The 18254-nt window shown below is 38.2% G+C and overlaps 1 protein-coding gene across 1 annotated transcript in view; it reads left to right on the top strand.

Annotated features, from left to right (window-relative positions):
* Positions 1 to 18254, top strand: part of KIAA0825 (KIAA0825 ortholog) — a 1661419-nt gene that overhangs the window by 1434271 nt on the left and 208894 nt on the right. The window lies entirely within an intron of this gene.

An 18254-nucleotide genomic window follows, 5' to 3' on the forward strand; every position in this document is an offset into this window, starting at 1 on the left:
CGTTATGGTGAGTACATAACTTCTTTTTTCACTAGGAGACGTATTTTTAGTTGTAACATAGGATGGCTCATTTGATGCAGTTGGAGAGGTGCAGTCGTATTCTACACTCAGCTGCTCTGATATCCATAAGGGTAAAATAAAAGCTTTGAGTATGTTTTGTAGCTGAACATCACTTTATCATTGCATGAACGTTTTGTAATGAAGTCTTAAAGGTCGACTGATTTATTATATATAGGTAGCAAACCCAGTGGCATATAGACTTTCACTGTCACATTCTCACATTTGTATTATTCTCTCTTTCCATTGCAGGGGAGATGTATGGCATGCATAGTTAAGCAAAGATTTGAATATGCAGCAGCAGTCCAAAATACATCCTAACTGGGTTATATTTACATCAGAAGTCAAAATCTTATATATTTCTCCTCAGTAGGATAGTTTATTCTCTTTGGAAGTGTGTGCATGAGTCACTTTCTACTTTGAACCACCAATTAAATGCTTCTGTAGCTGAGGCTTATTACACATTATGAATATTTAAGATGGTTTAGAAACATTGTCTTGAATTCCTAGATACTACCAGTGGTCATATAGCCATTTTTGTGCTCTGTTTTTCAACATTTGTGTTACAAAAGACGCATGTACACACACACTTATACAGTTGAGATTTTCAGGCTGACTCAGTACATATAATAATGATCATATTGTTGTTGTGTTCTTAAAGAAAAATACAATTAATAGTCTTTTCTTGTTCCCTTTAAAGTGTTATAACAAAATGTGAGTATTTTACTTGTTTGACAGACATGCATATATATGAAATTATGCCAGTTTTCTCATTTGCTTTAGGCCTTGCAGTCTGCATTGTAAGGGTAATATCCAGGTGTTTTAATGCTGAAGCAAGGGGAGATATCACCATTTGTATGGATAGTCAGGGTCAGGCTAGAATGCTGAAACTGACAAAACTGTAACAATAGTAAACCAGTCAGTTGAAAACAATCTAAGTTTTACTTCTCATCAGATTGACACAAATAAAAGCTGCAAAACATATAGTTGTGTTTTGAATATGCAGTGTTATATAAAGATGATATTTTTATTGTCATAAAATGCTGTTGCATAAAGTTACTTTAAAATTATTTTATTAAAATTCAAGTTGCATCTGCTCCTTTGCTTTTAAGGGTGGGAGCACAGCATAAGGGCATTTTGTAAGTAATTACACCGGTTATATTGCCAGAATATTCCATGAGAAAATGGTAAACCATTTTGGACATTTGAACATGTATATACTGGGAGAAAATGGACAGAAAGGTAATAATAAACAGTTCTCCAGAAAATTATCTAATAAAGGGGCTAACATTATCTCCATACCATCTACTTATGCTCTTGGTTCCATTTCTTGCAACTGCAGCTAGCCCGATTACAGCAGGACGTTTTGACCACAGTCAGTAGGCACCCAAGGATCACAATAATGGTTTCATTCTCAATTATGTCATTGTTTCTTTGTTAAAAATAACAGAAAAAAGCTCATGTATTCTAGGCATGAAGGCTTTCAAGAGGTTTGTGATCGTCACACTGCCAGCCCAGCTGTCGGGAATTTTGTAAATAATTTCATGTCGTTTATGAATATTGGTATGATTTATACAGAAGTGTGTGTAAAATACTGAGCTAAAATGTAACCACAGCATGCCGTATTGGAATAGAACAGGAATTTACTTGCACTATTGTGACTGTTTAGGTGTATATGTTTAATGGAAAGTGGAACATAGGAGGTTAACTTGAAAAAATTCTGAGAAAATAGTTGAAATTAAATTGTTTTTATAATTACTGGGCCATAAACAGAATATGTTATCTCTTAGTTTCAGTGCAGTAGCAGACACAATGTCTAGAGCTGGAAGTTTTTTGTATTGTCTTGAAAGAGAAGTAATTACTAGGTATGAGATTTAAAAGTGTCTTATTGTTTTATGACTTCCAGGATCTGCAAACATCTGAGCGATATGCATTTTTCACAGAGAGATGCTAATTTCTGTTAGTTTCTGACAGTGGGGGTTTAGCTTGGAAACTGAAAGTCAGGTGACAAAAAGTGATGTCATCGAAGCTAACCCAGCAGTAATATTTGATATTAATTTAAGAACTCTCTCGGAGAGAGAGAGAGAGAGAGAGAGAGAGAGAGAAGAGGGCATTTTGTATTTTGTCTTTGACCTAACAAGAACATCCACTCACCTCTGCTCTTGCCTTGCTGTAAGTAAGATTTTAGGGCATAGTAACTCTCTTAGATTCAGCTAGGAATATAGTAAAGTACAGCTTAGATGTTTTCTTTATTTATTTAAGACTGTCCTGCAATGTTGTTTTAAATATTTCCTGTGATTTTGAACTCTAATGGAACCAATTACTTACTGAGTGCTGTCTTGTTCTTTTATTATTTATTACTAAATATGTTTAAACCTTTTAATCGTGGCTGATCTGTTTAAAGATATTTAAGCACTTAAAGTACTTGCATATCTATTTTGGTGACCCTGTACAGGCCATTCCTAAATAGCCTTGTTCTTGGTCAGACTACCATTTAGATCAATAGTAACATTACACAGTAGGATTGGACACCCTTTGTTAAGGGCCTTAAAGCAGCTGATAAGTAGTGGCTTGTGGAAACTACCTTATAGTCTGGGCAGAAGGGGGCATAGCTAGTAAACCTGTGCCAGCCTTCTCCCAGGAGTGTGTGTTTGTATATAAATCAAATTTCAAAGAGTTTGTGTGTCAACTACTTGGGCAGGGACACGAAGCACTGGTTGAATAGAGAGGGTATGGAGATCTTGGTTTGGCCACTCTGCTGAGATCTCAACCCTATAGCTGTGCCAGTAGGGAGTCGTATTGGGGATATGGAGAAAGAGGGAGAAACCAGCCCCAGACTGACTCTGACCTCTGTGCTGTTCAGGGGAAATTGTATTTTACTGTGTGTGTACTTGTCATCCTCCCAGTGTGTATGTCCCCCACTGTTGCCAGTGGTGAGGATTGAGGCTCCTTGATTTCTGGGACAGTGTTGGGCCATCACAGTGATATACAGAAAATTTGGGAGATATACTAATCAGGTATTTCTTTTATTTTTGAAATTAAAATGGTTGATTTTATATCATAGACATGCATGGTACTTGCCTTCACAATGTTCAGCAAACACACTGCCTAATAGACCTTTAGGTAGTAGTGCCCTGCTGCCCTCCTTTGGGGGTCTACTAAAGCTCAGACTCCCTGCCATTGCCGGGGATGGGCCAATCAACTGATAGCACAGGGAACCGCCTTATAAAGCCACAGACAGGACGCTTTAAGTTTCCTTGTGCCATAGTATGAAAAAGATCTCTTGGAAGACTGCTGCTTACTCTGGATCTCTTCAGCTGCTGAGCTCAAATAAGAAATAATTTTTATTTCCTCCCTCTGCCTTTTTTCCTCTCAATGCTGGAATAGTGTGTTTTTTTTTTCTGATTGAGAAATTGTTTGGGCCTGGGTTTTTACTTATTACTAATAACATAAAGCTTATACTGTTTATTATATGATTCATTTTAAAGTGTTGGCAGGAAAACTTGATGATTTTGCAGTTGTCTCTTTGAGGTTGTGATTATTTCATGTGATCAAGCAGGTTTACGGTATTTGAAATGTTTTTTTTTTCATATTAATCATGATTTTCCTGCCATTTGTATGTTAAACTTTTCTGACAGGAATTTTTTATAAGTTTATGCCTTATTTCTTGTCTAATATGATGTTTATAATCATTTGGGACTGAAACTAGCTCTTTTATTAGACTTAGGAGACTTTTATAACATGTATTTTGTGCTTTGAACTGTGTTAATGAAACAGCTGTCTTTTTATTCAGTGCAGTGTTCAGAAAAGTATCCTAACAAAAATAGACTTCAGATTAATATTTAGAGGGAGAATAGTAGGATTTGTCCATTTTTTTACTGGGTTGACTCTGCAGCCATTCCTTGGTATTGCTTTCACTACTTTTGTTAATCTTGTGACTTGATGGACTCAGTTACAGTGCCCCCCACACATACCATTTACCCCTTGTGCATTTAAAAAAAACAAAAATAAATCAAACGATATGTCTCAGCCTACAACTTGTGATTCCGCAGTAGTCTTGGGCAGGCTGTCAGACCACTTGCTTTCTTTTGCCTATAGGTCCCCTGGTCTGGTGTTAGTATCATGACTGTGCATGTGAGCAATCTTCATCTGCTCCCGAGATTATCAGGGTATATGATCCTTTGGAAGATGAGGCCCCAGAAGTGGTGACCGTCCCTCATTGGTCTCCAGAGTGGAAGATGTTTTAAAAAAAGCTTATGGTTCTCCTTTGTTGAATGAGTTTCTTCCTAAAAATGTTTTAAGAAAGTCAGGGTGTGCTTGGCCATGCCTCGGCTCCAAGCCCCCTTATCTGTGGACCCTGCTTCTGTGTCCCTAGTGACCTTCTGCAATAAAAAGACTGTGTCTTCATCAAACCCCTCCACTCAAGATAAACTAGGCAAGTGGCTAGAATTTCCGGGAAAGAAGTTAGCGCAGTTCAGAATCGTAGTTTTTAAGGTGTTGCTGCATCTTTACCTCTGGAGCAGAAAGACTATGTGAAAGAGATTGTTCCACTATTTCTCAAGTGTCTAAACATACTTTAAAGAGTGCCTTGGAGGGGACCGGTACTACTTCTAGAAATGCATTGACATCGGTTGTGTTAAGGCGGACAACCAAAACTTTTCTGATGAATTAAAGAAATGTGATTTTGGATTCTCTACTTGATGCTAATTGGGTGTTGGGTACAGCAGCTAATCAGATCCTTAAAACACTGGGATGATAGAAGTAAACTAATACAGGAGGCATCTAAAATGTTTCATATTCCCAAGTTTTCCTCCAGCAAGCAAGATAATTTTCTGCAGCCCAACAAACAACATATGTTCCAGCTGAACAAAAACCAAGCCATCAGTAGGAAATTGCAGGAAAAGAATTTTGCTAAACCTAACAAGAGAGGTTCCTTTCCAAAAAAGCATAACCCTTTCCTCCCTACCTCTGACTGTGCTGAGGCTTGGCACCCATCATTCCAAGTTCCACCCCAGATTCCCTGTCATGAAAGCTAGCTCTCAACAAGGCAGACTGGTCAACAGTGGTTTCCAACAAATGGGCGCACAGCATTGGTGGCAGCAGTTACAGGTGGCCATGGAAGCAACATCTGCCTCCATTCAAGGGTTTCCCACTCATCTGCTGGACTAGACTTTGCTAGTTCCCAACGTACTCTGGCACATACTGGACACAGGAGTCATAGAGCTGGTCTCTCCTTCAGAGAGAATCAGTGGTTTCTACTGCAGAATTTTTTTGGTCCCCGAAAAGAGCTGTCATAGAGACTGGTGTCGGACTTTTCCTTTCTGAATACTTTTGCCAGGGTCCACATATTCAAAAAGCTCAGCCTGCAGTTAGTACTTCCTCTTGTACTGGACCACTGCTTCAAGATAACTCAGGACTTGAAGGATGCATATCATCATATGCCCATTACCTATCACTTCAGGAGATATCTGAGATTTGTTATGTCTGGGTCACACTATGAGTTCTCTGCATTCCCCTTTAGTCTATCCACCGCACATTGAGTGTTTATGAAATGCCTTGCTCCAGTAGTGGCCAACAGTAGGACCCTTGGCATTCACATTTTTCTTTACTTGGATGATGTGCTGATGTGTGCAGAGTCTGCATCCAGCTGTTTGGAATCGGTAGAGAAGGTCTCGACATTACTGTCCCCAGCTAGGTTCAAGTTAAACCTTCAGAAGCCATACCTGACACCCTCTCAAGTCTCATTTTCCTTGAGTGTTTAATGAACATTGACAGAAGAATGGCCTTTCATCTGGAAGACATGGTCCTGTCCTACCAGATGATGTTTCAGGAATTCTCCAGGAGGAACATCACTTTGGCAAGAAAATTCCTAAAAATTCTAGAACTGATGGCATCCATGATTCTCATGGTACCACTGGCTCATCTCCACATGAGGAAAATTCAATGGTATGTTTAAAGTTTTTGGGTCCAGCACCTATATTCCCTGGAATCCCAGTTGCCAGTGCTGTCCTTCATCAGAAGAGAGTTACAGTGATGGAGACCACAGTTGAGTATCAATCCAAGACTTCCCTTCTTCATACCTATTCAAATGTGGGCCACATTGAATGCTTATCAACAACAAGGAAATACTGGCAGTGATCCACACCTTGAAAATCCTTCCTATGGACTGTGGGTCCTCCTTTTATTGTTGCAGACAACACCACAGTGATGTAGAACCTCAACAAACAAAGAGGTACAAGGTCATATTGTTTATGTAAGTTGGCAGTGATGGCCTGGGAGCTGGCATTATAGCATTCTTTTACTCTTCAGGCATCATACATCCCATCAGAGCAAAACATTATGGCAGACAGACTAAGCAGATGTTGTGCAGACCAGCACAAATGGCAATTCAAGGCAGTGGTGTTCCATGATCAATCCCATATATGGGAACACCTCAAACAGATCAGCTCACCTCTTTCAAAACAGACAGCTGGAGAAATTCTGTTTTAGACATCCTTGCATCCATGTTTGGAAGGCACATATTCTCATTCTGTTGGACAGGAATGTTCCTTTATGCATTTCTACATTTCTGCTGATTCACAAGGTACTTTTGAAGAATCAGTGAGAAATGCCAAAGATTATTATGATGATCCTCTGTTGTCTCAGGCAATCTTTTTTCTGCCTTCTAATGGTGTTGGCCAAGGGCAATTACCATAGACTTACTCACATTCTGGATTTGCTTGCATAGTCTCAGGAGAGGACTGATGCACCAAAATTTGGAACAACTACAACTGACAGCCTGGATGATTCAGTCTTGACTCTGTTTAGGTACTTGTTTTGTGAGGATGTGCAGTAGGTGTTAAAGCTGATACTTGAAAATCTTATGTTTATAAATGGATGAGGTTTTCTAAATGGTACCTAAGTGGGAACAGAAGGTTCCTTGAGGTTATCATCCCTCTGATCTTGAAATAATTGTGTGAGCTACTTCAGGATGGCTTATTGTATACATCCATTAAGGTGCATTTAGTGGCCATCTCTACTTGCCTACCAGTGGATCCCCCTCTTTCTTCTTCTCTTTTGGTAAAACAGTTCATGAACAGAGTGTTGCAATTGAGACCCCCTGCAAGCAGATTCCTCCTTCATAGGATGTCATATATGTTGTGGAAAAATTGACCTTTCCACTTTTCAAACCTACCACTCAGGCTGTTCTGAAGCTGTTTATGTGGAAAGTTTTGCTTTTTTCTCTGACATCTGCAAAACAGGTCTCTGAGCTGCAAGCTGTCATGGTGGGACAACCTACCTTATTTTCCACAAGGATATGGCTGGGGCATGCACAAAGTAGTCTTAATTATTCTCAGTCAGTCTTTTAACCTCATATTCTTCCCAGAAACTAAGTATAGGAAGAACAAGATACTTCATATCTTGGATGTGCACTGGCAACTCTAGTCCGACCTTGACAGAATGAAACCCTTCAGGAAGGCTGAACAGCCTTTTATTTTCTACACAGGGATAAAGAAGAGTCAGCCCGTCTATAGGTAAATCATTGCACGTTGGTTGTCCTGTGGTACTGTATTTTGTTATAGCCACCATGGCAGGGTAAGGCAGAGTAAGTTCTGGCAAGATAAAGGCACATTCACCAGGGCCTCTGCTTCTTCAGTGATGTACTGGAAAAGAATGAACTCTAGAAATATTCTAGCGGTAGCACCTTAGCCCTCTGTATATATCTTTATGAAGCTCTACAAGATGAATGCCTTTTCTAGATCCAGCACAGGCTTTGGTAGGACTATTATCCATGGGATCGTTGTTCTTTATCCTTTCTCCTTCCAGGTTGGGTAAGCTTTGGGAATCTACCCAAATTCCAGTAAGACAGTGTTTGCTGAAAATGGTATAGTTGCATTAAGTCCTACTTACCTGAAACTGCAGATGTTTGTAGAACACATTGCCTTAGTAGCAGTACCTAGCCACCACCCTCATTTTATGATGTACATAGTTTGGTGTTTGGGTTACTGTGGAGTGCTGCTCTGTGGCTTTTAATGTTTTGTGTGTGTATGTGTGTTTTTGGTTAGTGCATACAACTCTAACCCTGTGGAAATAAGGTAAGGTTATCCCACCATGAAAGCTTGCAACTCGGAGACTTCCCTTGCGGGTGTCAGAGCAATAAGCAAAACAGTTTTTCATGTTAAGAACGTCAGAACAGCCTGAGCAGCAGGTTCTAAAAGTGGTAAGGTTAATTTTTCCAAAACATGCTTGAGATCCCACAAATGAGGAATTTGCTTGCCAGGGGAATTTTGGTATTGGAAGAGGAGGTGTTCGCAAAGCTTGTATTTCCATCTTCTCTTGTTAACCAGGTGCACCCATTAAGACCATTTCCTCTTTTTCCTGTGGGTGACATGGGGACACTGTTTGCCTAAGTGACTTACAGTTGTATAGTAGACAAAAGAAGTGTGAAGCAACCATAACCAGACTACAGGATGACATGTTTTAACAGCTCATAGTGTTAATCCAAAGCATATTTATCTGTTTCCCTGTGTGGATGATTTGTGTACCAAATATTGCGTCTGTTTCTCTGACTGGAAGTCATGGTCATTATCATCAAGACTCATTTCTCCATCTACACAGATAATTACTTTTCCTGGGATTTATGATAGACACTTTACAAGGCAACTTGTTTCTGTCTTCAAATGGAATACAGTGTGTCCTTTCTCAAGTGCTGACTCGTGCAAAGGAGGTTCTGAAAACTGTGGTATTTATTTATGTATGCCTCTGTGTATCCATAGCTGTCAATATCTTTCACTTTTTGTGTGTGTGCAGAGAGAGACAGAGAAAGAGATGCATGCAAATCTATACACTGTAATACATGCCTTTCTGTAAAACAGAGTTGTTGCTCCACCTTAAAGACTGAAATTCTAACATTTTACTAGGTGACTTTAATCTTATCTTTGGTCCCGCTGTTTTTTCCATCTTCCAGTCATTGCTGTCATAGTTGTCCCAGAGTATCACAGGAACAACAACCCATCCTGAGTTACGGTAGAGACACTGCCCTTGACTGGATGATGATCATTTGAAGTAGTCCAGGCCAATCCTTTCCTCACAGATCACTGTCCCACTCTGTTATTAGTAAGCAACAGAAGAAACCATATCCTAGAAAGTTATGAACTTTCAGATATCTCCCAGCTTTTCTAAATTGTCTATGCTATGCGACTTTTTCAAAATTATACTAGTTATCATTAAGTATTCAACCAGGTACTGAACGTGCTTTCCTGCAGTTTCAAGATGTATTGCAGTCTATACTGGAAAATATTTTCCTTAGTCCACAAGAAGACTAAGGGACTTCACATGTGTGTAGATGAGTACAAGACTAAACTAATGAATCAGTAGAAAAATATCTGAAGGGAATTTAAATTATCTTTGCTTTCCCACTGACTACCTTACTTGTAAGCAGACACCTATTACCTAAAAAAAGACAATAAAAGCTGCCAGAGCAATCTAACAATCTATTCATGAAGTAAGCCATGTTTGTATTTTGGCAGCCCAAGGGATCATAGGGATGGGGAACTGTCAACCTACTGTTGGGTAGAAAACATATCTCTGCAGCCTGCACAGTGTTTTTTTTAATCTCTTCTAAGCTGTTTTGGTACTCAAGAGTAGTACCTGTGTTTTTGGTTACCAAGATAATTTGTTGCAGAATTTTTTTAAATTGAAAATTTTTTAAAATTAGAAAATGCATGCTTAAATCTGTATTAGGTCAGAGTAATATATTTTATTGTCACAACTGATGAAATTTGCAGATCCTGTTGTTTTATTACTTTGTATCTCTTAGTACATAGAGCAGTGATCACCGAGTGCAGCAACACTAATAAATAATGCTTTTGTTCTTTTTTTCCCCTTGGACTATACTATCTAGTTTTCTTCTGTTTTCTTAATTATTAATATTGGGTGATCCCATGCAATCTGAATTTCGTCATTGTCAATAATGCTGTGGGATTTATGTTTTCTTGTCCTTCTCAGTTACTTTTGCGTATTGTAGTGTTTGAGTAGTTTCCAATGTAACAGTCTTGCCACATTATTATGCCTTTTAACATACAGTCCTCTTGTCGTCTTGAGTGTGTCACAACCAACAATTTTGTACAATTGTTTCCCGTTCTGTTTTATAGAACCAGCATTTGTCTGTTTCTCCCACATTTTCTGTAGACATTGTAAACCATGGTGTGTGTAGTCTGTTGTCTTGAGTTGCCATTGTAAGCCTTTCTTTTTTTTTGTATAAATTCAATTTCCTTAACCATTAATGTGTCATCTCTTAATAAACATCTGATTGTTCCTTTAGTCCTCAATACTTGCCACTATAATCATTTAATTTTCAGTTTTCTTTCATTTTCTTCTTGTCCTTTTCTCAATATTCTTTCTTTCGTTTTCTGGCCCTTTCATTTTCTGTTTTATTCTCATCTATGTCTGGATTGATTTTCATTTACATTCCTCTCTGAAATACTTCTGCTAAACTAAGCAAAGATGTTATGTCAGACTGCTTCTCTTCATTCTTTAAAATGTTCACTATTTTGGATCTGATGAGCTCAGTAAATATGTACGTAGTCCCATGATTGCAGTCCTATACATATAGTCAGTTTTGAGGAGGCCCATACCTCTCTCAGAATGAGGGTTATTGTTTTTATATGTTGTTTGATGTGTATTAAGCATTTTTCTTGTCCAGCTGATACAGTACTAATTGGGTCTAATCACACCAAAGCTGTAAGTTAGAACAGGAAGATCAAGCTGATTTATAACTTGAACTCTATTCCATAATGTCACCAATGTATTAACTTTAGTTTTCTGAAGTTTTCCTAAATTTTATATTCATTTGTTTATTTTATTGCCGACCCTTCATCTGTTCCCAAATATTTATATATACCCTCTTTATTTTTCTCGTTGTGGAGGTGCTTATTTCTCTTGAGTTATTGTTGTTTTAAAAACATAGAACAATTTGTGACAGGAACCAAAAATTATCTCAATGGTAATTTACAGTTGCCAGGGTTTTGTAGGAGATATTTTGAATAGTTAAAGATTTGTGGATGTTGTCTGAATAAACTGTGGCTTAAATACTTTGATTTCGCTCTCCATTTCTCATTTTGACTTTCAATTCTGGTTTGGAGTTTAGTATGACCGCTTTTGTTTTGGATTTGTGGATGTTGTTACTGAACCTCTGTTTGCATCATCTAATCACTGTACTAAGTCTGCTCCATTTCTCCCAAAATGTCTCCCTTTTTCATCCAATTTCCCTAACTTTTCCATTTTCCTTCTCATCTCTCCCAACCACAGCTTCCCAATTTTCCACTATATCTTCTTCCTCTGCTTCCTTTTCTTCCACTTGCAACATCAAGTTACACTATTTTAATGTTGGATAAACTGAATACCACTGTCAAAGATATTCATATCAATGCGTTTTCTTAGAATTCTGTTCATTGGTCCATTGCTCTATGTTTTTCATATTCTTAATGTAATGTTTCATAGAACTCTGTATTAGATTATTATTGTATGTGTGATAACAGTACCCTGGCCCAGCAATCAAGGAGCCTCAATCTTCACAACTAACACCAGGGAAGTTGTCTCATAGAAGAGCAAAGGATAACTAAATATACACAGTAAAGTACAATTTCCCTTAAGTGCACACAGAGATCACAGTCAGTCTGGGGCTGGTTGCTTCCTTGCTCTCCAGGTCCCCAATAAGACTCCCCACTGGCAAAGCTATAGAGTCCAAATCTCAGCCTAGCTGGCAAGCTAACCTCCAGTACCCTCTCTGTCCAACCAGTGCTTCGTGTCCCTGCCCAGGTAGCTGACACCACACACACACTTTGAGAAAAGGTTATACAACCACACAGACCCTCTTGGGATAAGGCTGGCACAGGTTCTCCAGCTGTGCCCCTTTACCTAGACTATACTGTAGTAATTACTGCCACCACCAGCTAATAAATATCAGCTACTCAAAGGCCCTTAAAAGGGTGTGCAGTTATTACTATGCAATATTATTATCCAATGGTAGTATGACTAACAGTCAAGGCTTACTTTAGAGTGGCCTATTACAATAACCTCTATAAATATGCAATGTACTCTAGAGCTTATCTCTACACAAAGCAGCCACAGGTAGAAGGTTTTAAAAATATTTAATAATAAATAATTAAAACACAAGACAATACTACTACACCAGAGAGATATCTAAGAGTTCAGAGATCACACAGAAACTTAAAATAATACAGTAGGACAGGTCTGATTTCAAAGCAGAATACCTAATTAATCTTTTCTAGCTTTAACTATTCCTACAAGAAATCACAGTGCTAAAACTTACATGTGAGCATAAGGCAGAATGCTCCCAGTCTCTTGTGAGAAATAGTATGTAAACATTACTAACAAACATGTTTGCTGGGTCCTCCCCAAATTACATCATTTTTGACACTTAGGTTTTCCCAGTATTCATATTGCATCATCTTAACACTTGGTCTGAATTCTCAGGCCACAGACTGCATTATTTAGCAATCTAACACCTACTCAGAAACTTACAACAATACAAGGAATTTCACATATACATTCTAGCAGAAATTAAAGCAATAAAAGCACCTTCTACATCTAAATTCTGGCCATAAACTTTAGCCTTAAAATAATGGGCATGAAACCTTCATCCAGACACACTGGAACCGACTTGTAAAACATTAAAGAGATTCATAAGATCTTTTCAACTTAAAAAGACACATCTGAAATACTTGGCTTGGTTTTCCTTACAGCAGATGGCAATGTTGCAACAGTCTTGAAGTTCACATTTTACAGTGTTTTCTTACATTTAAAAACTCAAGCCTATATTTTACATTTATTTATACAGTTGATAGAATTATGTATCAAATTCTATTTGACTAGGCTGGCAGCCTTCGCCCATCTCTCCCCAATCATCACAGTATGTTAAATCTGTTTTTATTGTACTGTTTTCCTCTGTATATTAGAATGTTTAAATATGTATTTTTATTCTCATTGTTTCGAGTTTTTCTTCCCAGGCCTCCACTGAAAAGGGCTTTGCTTTCCCAGTTGGACCATCCTGGCCAATAAAAACAAACAAATCCTGTACTCTGTGTGCCTGTGGGAAAGTACATAGAAATTACACAACTGTTTATATCTTAAATTATCACAGGTACAGTAGCTTTAGATGTTATTCTGCCCTTTAAAGTTATTGCACACAGGCTTCAACCATTGGAGTTATCTCTGGATAGCACAACCACATCTGTAAGACAATGACTAAAGTTTCAATGCTTAGAAGAGGCAAGCATGAACAAAAGCTTGTAGGCCTCCTCATATTCCTGCACTCATGCTAGAGGCAGTTGTTACTCAAAACTCCTTAGACCTTGCATGATGCAACAGGTAAACATTCAGAGTGTTTAAGAAAAAGTAAAGTTAGGACAATGGCATAATTATATCTCAAATACCTTTAATTGCTTTATAAAACAAATTGTAAAAACAGTACTTACAACACAAGTCACCATGCTCGATCTTCTGAGAGGAAGCCCATGTTCAAACAATGCAGAGTAGATCACTGACTTTCACCAGTGGGATCAGGCATGACATTCAACCAGTGGTCAATCTCCCTTGACAGAAGACCCAAATTTCCTGTTCTCTATGACATTTTTATGTAGTCTTAAAATATTACAAAGGAAATAGCATGAGTTCTTAGAAAATTACAGGAATGTGCCAACATCTACATACATAAAGCCACCTTAGAATAGTTCAGTGACTAACCCTGTTCAAAGTCTTTGCAAACAGAACCCTGTCAGGAAGTATCCCATACATTCCTTATGTTGGAGTGTCAGTGGCTGTCATCAGCTCACACTGTTCTCCTGTGAACAGCAGAATCTGTATGTCTTATGCTTTGCAATGAAATATAAAAGATGCATCTTTTAATGTTGCTTGCTGAAAAAACATAAATAAAAATAAATGTTACATCTCATGTATAGCATTTTCCTTCCATATACTATGAATGCTTGAAGCATCCATTGTACTTTAGGCCTACTGCAGTCCATCCCATGTTTCAAGTAGTTCACAGTGTATGGCTTTTGCTAAGTGAGTTACTGTTGCTGGTGCTTATATGGAAACTAGACTTTTTGATATAAATGCAATACATTTATATTTACGAAACTTCACAGTCTGCAGTGCCTATGACAGTCCAGTTCCTTATTTGTTCATCTTTAGTGCCACCCATACCTCTCAACCTGGAAACATAAAAAAATTTCGACAAATGCTCATGAAAAATAGGTACAAATTTGTATGCGGATTAACATAACATTTGCAAACATAATTATGTAACCCCATCCGCCCACTCCAATAGAATTGTGGGATACCAACTTTCAAAAGCAGACTGAAGAGCAGACAAACAAAATATAGCCCCAGAGTCCCCCTGCAGCCATTCTACTGTCCCAGTACTTGGCTATTTTGCCCCATTTACCATAAACACTGTAATGTGCATATTGCTTTACTTATACAATGATTTGGATTTTTTTACATTTTATACCACAAACACTAATAGACATCTGCTAAACAAAACAATTCAGTCTCACAATGAAAATAGACTTAGCATTAAAACTTCTCTGCCCTTGAAACTCACATTCACTGAAACAGCATTGAAACCCACATCCAAAGAAAATGCATCTGGCCAGTGGCAGACAAAGATTACCTTTGGACTGTTTTCAAATCATAGGCCCCTTGCACACGAAACATAAATGTGTTCTTTGATACACCTTCTTGACTGTACTAAATTATATTCCTTGTATAATACAGCACACTTGTTAGAGGGTGTTTTAAATTTGTTTTGAACATTTTTCCAGTAAGCAATGAAATAAAATGCATGAACCAATAATGACAAAACTGCCCAATTCATAACATTTCCATCATAAATGTCTACTCAAACTTCTGCAATCCACCAGTATCAATAAATATGCACAATCTCTACAGAAGACAAAGTTATCTAAATAACTCTACACTAAAGAGATCTGTAACTAATGAGGAGGTTGCTGCTAGCAAACAACTTTATATTGCATTGCTTCATCTACAAATAAAGTGCCTGTTGCCCTTGAGGAATAAATTGCTTATGTTATATTAAAAAAATGATAAGCTAGTTATATTGCAATAGGGAATGGATGGCAAACTGATAACAGATTCATAGTTACTAGGTATCACTGCCAAAGAGGACATTCTCAGGACTGCAGCATACACCCTCTTTAAAAGTACAACACAGTACATTATCAGCAATTCATCTACATACTGTGGGAGTAGAACCCACAGCCATCTGCATCAAACACAAGTACTCTACCTGTTGTGCTACTAACACAAACAGACTTAGCATAATTAGCACTAAATATATCCCTCCTGAAGAACTATGCAGCACAAGAAATCTGGAAAAAGCCAAAATTTATTGGGGTGATGGTGGGCAAAAGCCCAAAACCAGGGACACATTTTAAACATTGCTTGTATAATCTTAGAAAAGTTGGCAGAATAAAATGTTTTGTGTTACTATGTGTTTCCTGAAAGATGTGATAGCCATTTAAGTGTCAGTCTTCCTTATTTAGTGAATTAATTTCTCACTAATTTGCTAGAAAACCACAAATTTTAAGAGGAACAGACTAAACAGCAAAACACTGAAGTGTGGGTAGGGAATTCAGGCTCTTGCTCCTTGTACTTAATGTACAGGGTTTGAGCTTGGTTAATATTAACCACCAGTTATATGTACTTTGGGTATTTCACACACACACACACACACACACACACACACACACACACACACACACACACACACACACACACACGACTTTCACACATCCTGTTAAAACAGACTTTCAGAATACTTCTGCTATGGAATTTGGCCCAGCAAATTCCATTCAGCATCACAATAAGTTTGCATGATATTTCTTCTCTAAAGTGCACAGCACAGCTTACAGTCCTAAATTCCACTAAGCTAAGCACACGCAGTTGAATGGACTTGTAAAGTCAGTCAGCAGATAAAAGTGAACTTATTACCAAATTGAACAAAATTGAAGTCAGCAGATGTTGGAACGATTTGAGGGCAGCACATCAGTAAAATAAGTTTGCACAATGTTTCTTCACTAAGCATCAGCAAAATAAGTTTGCATGATATTTCTTTTCTAAATTGCACAGCACAGCTTACAGTCCTAAATTCCACAGATGTTTGAATGATTTGTAGGCAGCACAATTATTTTCCCTTGAATGGACTTTACAGCAGTCAGCAGATAAAAGTGAACTTATTAGTAAATTGCAGGCAGGACAATTATTCCAGCAGATAAAAGTTTGAACAGACACACACAACATAGCATACATAGTTAGCTGAAGAGACTTCAGCAAAAACGACTTGACAACGGACTTACAAATCAAATAAAGCACCCCTGCAAAACAACTTGACAACAGACTGACTTACAGCAGATAAAGCACCCCTGCAAATCGACTTCACAGCAGACTGATTTACAGCAGATAAAGCACCCCTGCAAAACAACTTGACAACGGACTGACAGCAGATAAAGCATCCCTGCAAAATGACTTGATAACAGACTTACAGCAGATAAAGCACCCCTGTAGCCCCAGACTTGCAGCACAGCAGATACGCTATCATACAAGCAGATAGAATGCAGCTTGCTGGAGGCTGGGAGATGTGGGACTTTGCAAAACTTAGATCTGCCGCTATTACTTTTCCCTCCAAGTAGTTTAAAATAAATCTGACAGAGTCCAACAGGCAGTAGCTGATGTCATCACGCACGCCCCTGTAGGCTGGTGATGCATGGTGACATCAGTCATAAATTTAAAGTGGCAATACAAAAAATAAATAAATAAATAAAATAACCAAAAAATAAAATTGGGAATTAAAGGGGCCACTCGGGAATTCTTGGCACCCCATTATTTTGCTCTCAAAACTGGTAAATGCCGAGTAATTCGGTTCGGTTGAGAGGTATGGTGCCACCAGTTGCAGTGTTAAGACAGTTTGCGCAGATGTTTAAAAAACTCATCCCCCATCACATTATGGAAATACGCCATTTCATGTATTGCATTTCTTTTAGGTAAGAATGTTTATCTTACTTTGCTATTACTGCCTTGCAAATTAAATCTTGCCCCTCAGCAAATGTAAAGCACCAAAGGTAAGTTAAATATCTCTAAACAAAGCATAAAGAAGAAGGAATTTATCAGAATGACATGATCCACTTTTGCTGCAGTTCTGAACTGTGCAAACACTTGCTTCTGTATTGTTGATACTACTGATGATGGTGCATGGCTCTGCTGGACTGAATTTTGCTTTTTACCTTTTTCTTTTTTTTGCCTGTTGCCCACTCACTAGAGTCAATGACACGCCAAAATGTGGGGGCATTTTGTGGCACTACTGCAAAGTTTTTCACCAGTCTGAATATTTGCCAGTGGTCTAGTTAAAATGGTGGCATTGCATTTTAATTCAGTAATAAAAGTGTCCCATTCTGGCACCATGTTATACTCTATGCTGTCTTTAAAAACCAAATAGTTAGAGATGAAAATTAGTGTATACTGTTTTTTACATTTATTTTCCATATCAGTCGCACGCATATGCGTAACACAGAAAATTGAGCTTATTATAAGGATCTCAGCCACCTCAACAGTACCCAAATGCATTATATGAAACCCTTTTAGATTTGCATCTAAAATAGAGCTCCACAATGACCATGTTTAAGCATAACTCAGCCAACTGGATAGGAGACCGTGAATTTACCCCGGGGGTGTCACCCGTGTCCCTCTTGGGTAAGGGCAGCTGGTGCAGATCATAGACTTGCACTGCAAATATAGACCTTACAGCTTGGTCAGTAAGAGAACAAGGGTATAATATGGCTAAGCTTATAAAGGCCCTAGGGCCAATAGTCCAGTAACCTGCTATGAACCTATAAGCTGCAGTCAGTCAAACACTGATCACACAGATCATCAAGGTGATCTGACATCACTACACTTGGATTATATAAAAGATGCTTTTACTTTTCAGAGTGGTTAAAAATCTATATCTAGAACACATTTAGTGATTTGGCATGGTAATTTGTGTATAGTGTGTGTGTGTGTGTGTGTGTGTGTGTGTGTGTGTGTGCACGCACGTGCCTGTCTGGCTGTATGCCCCGTTCACACAAGATTATTGGAACATGATGAATATTCTTGTTTAATAGTATTCATCAGGATCT

This window comes from Protopterus annectens, chromosome 2.part2 (genome assembly GCF_019279795.1).
Source record: "Protopterus annectens isolate FY-2018-M chromosome 2.part2, PAN1.0, whole genome shotgun sequence".
In the NCBI taxonomy this organism is placed as follows: Eukaryota; Metazoa; Chordata; order Ceratodontiformes; family Protopteridae; genus Protopterus; species Protopterus annectens.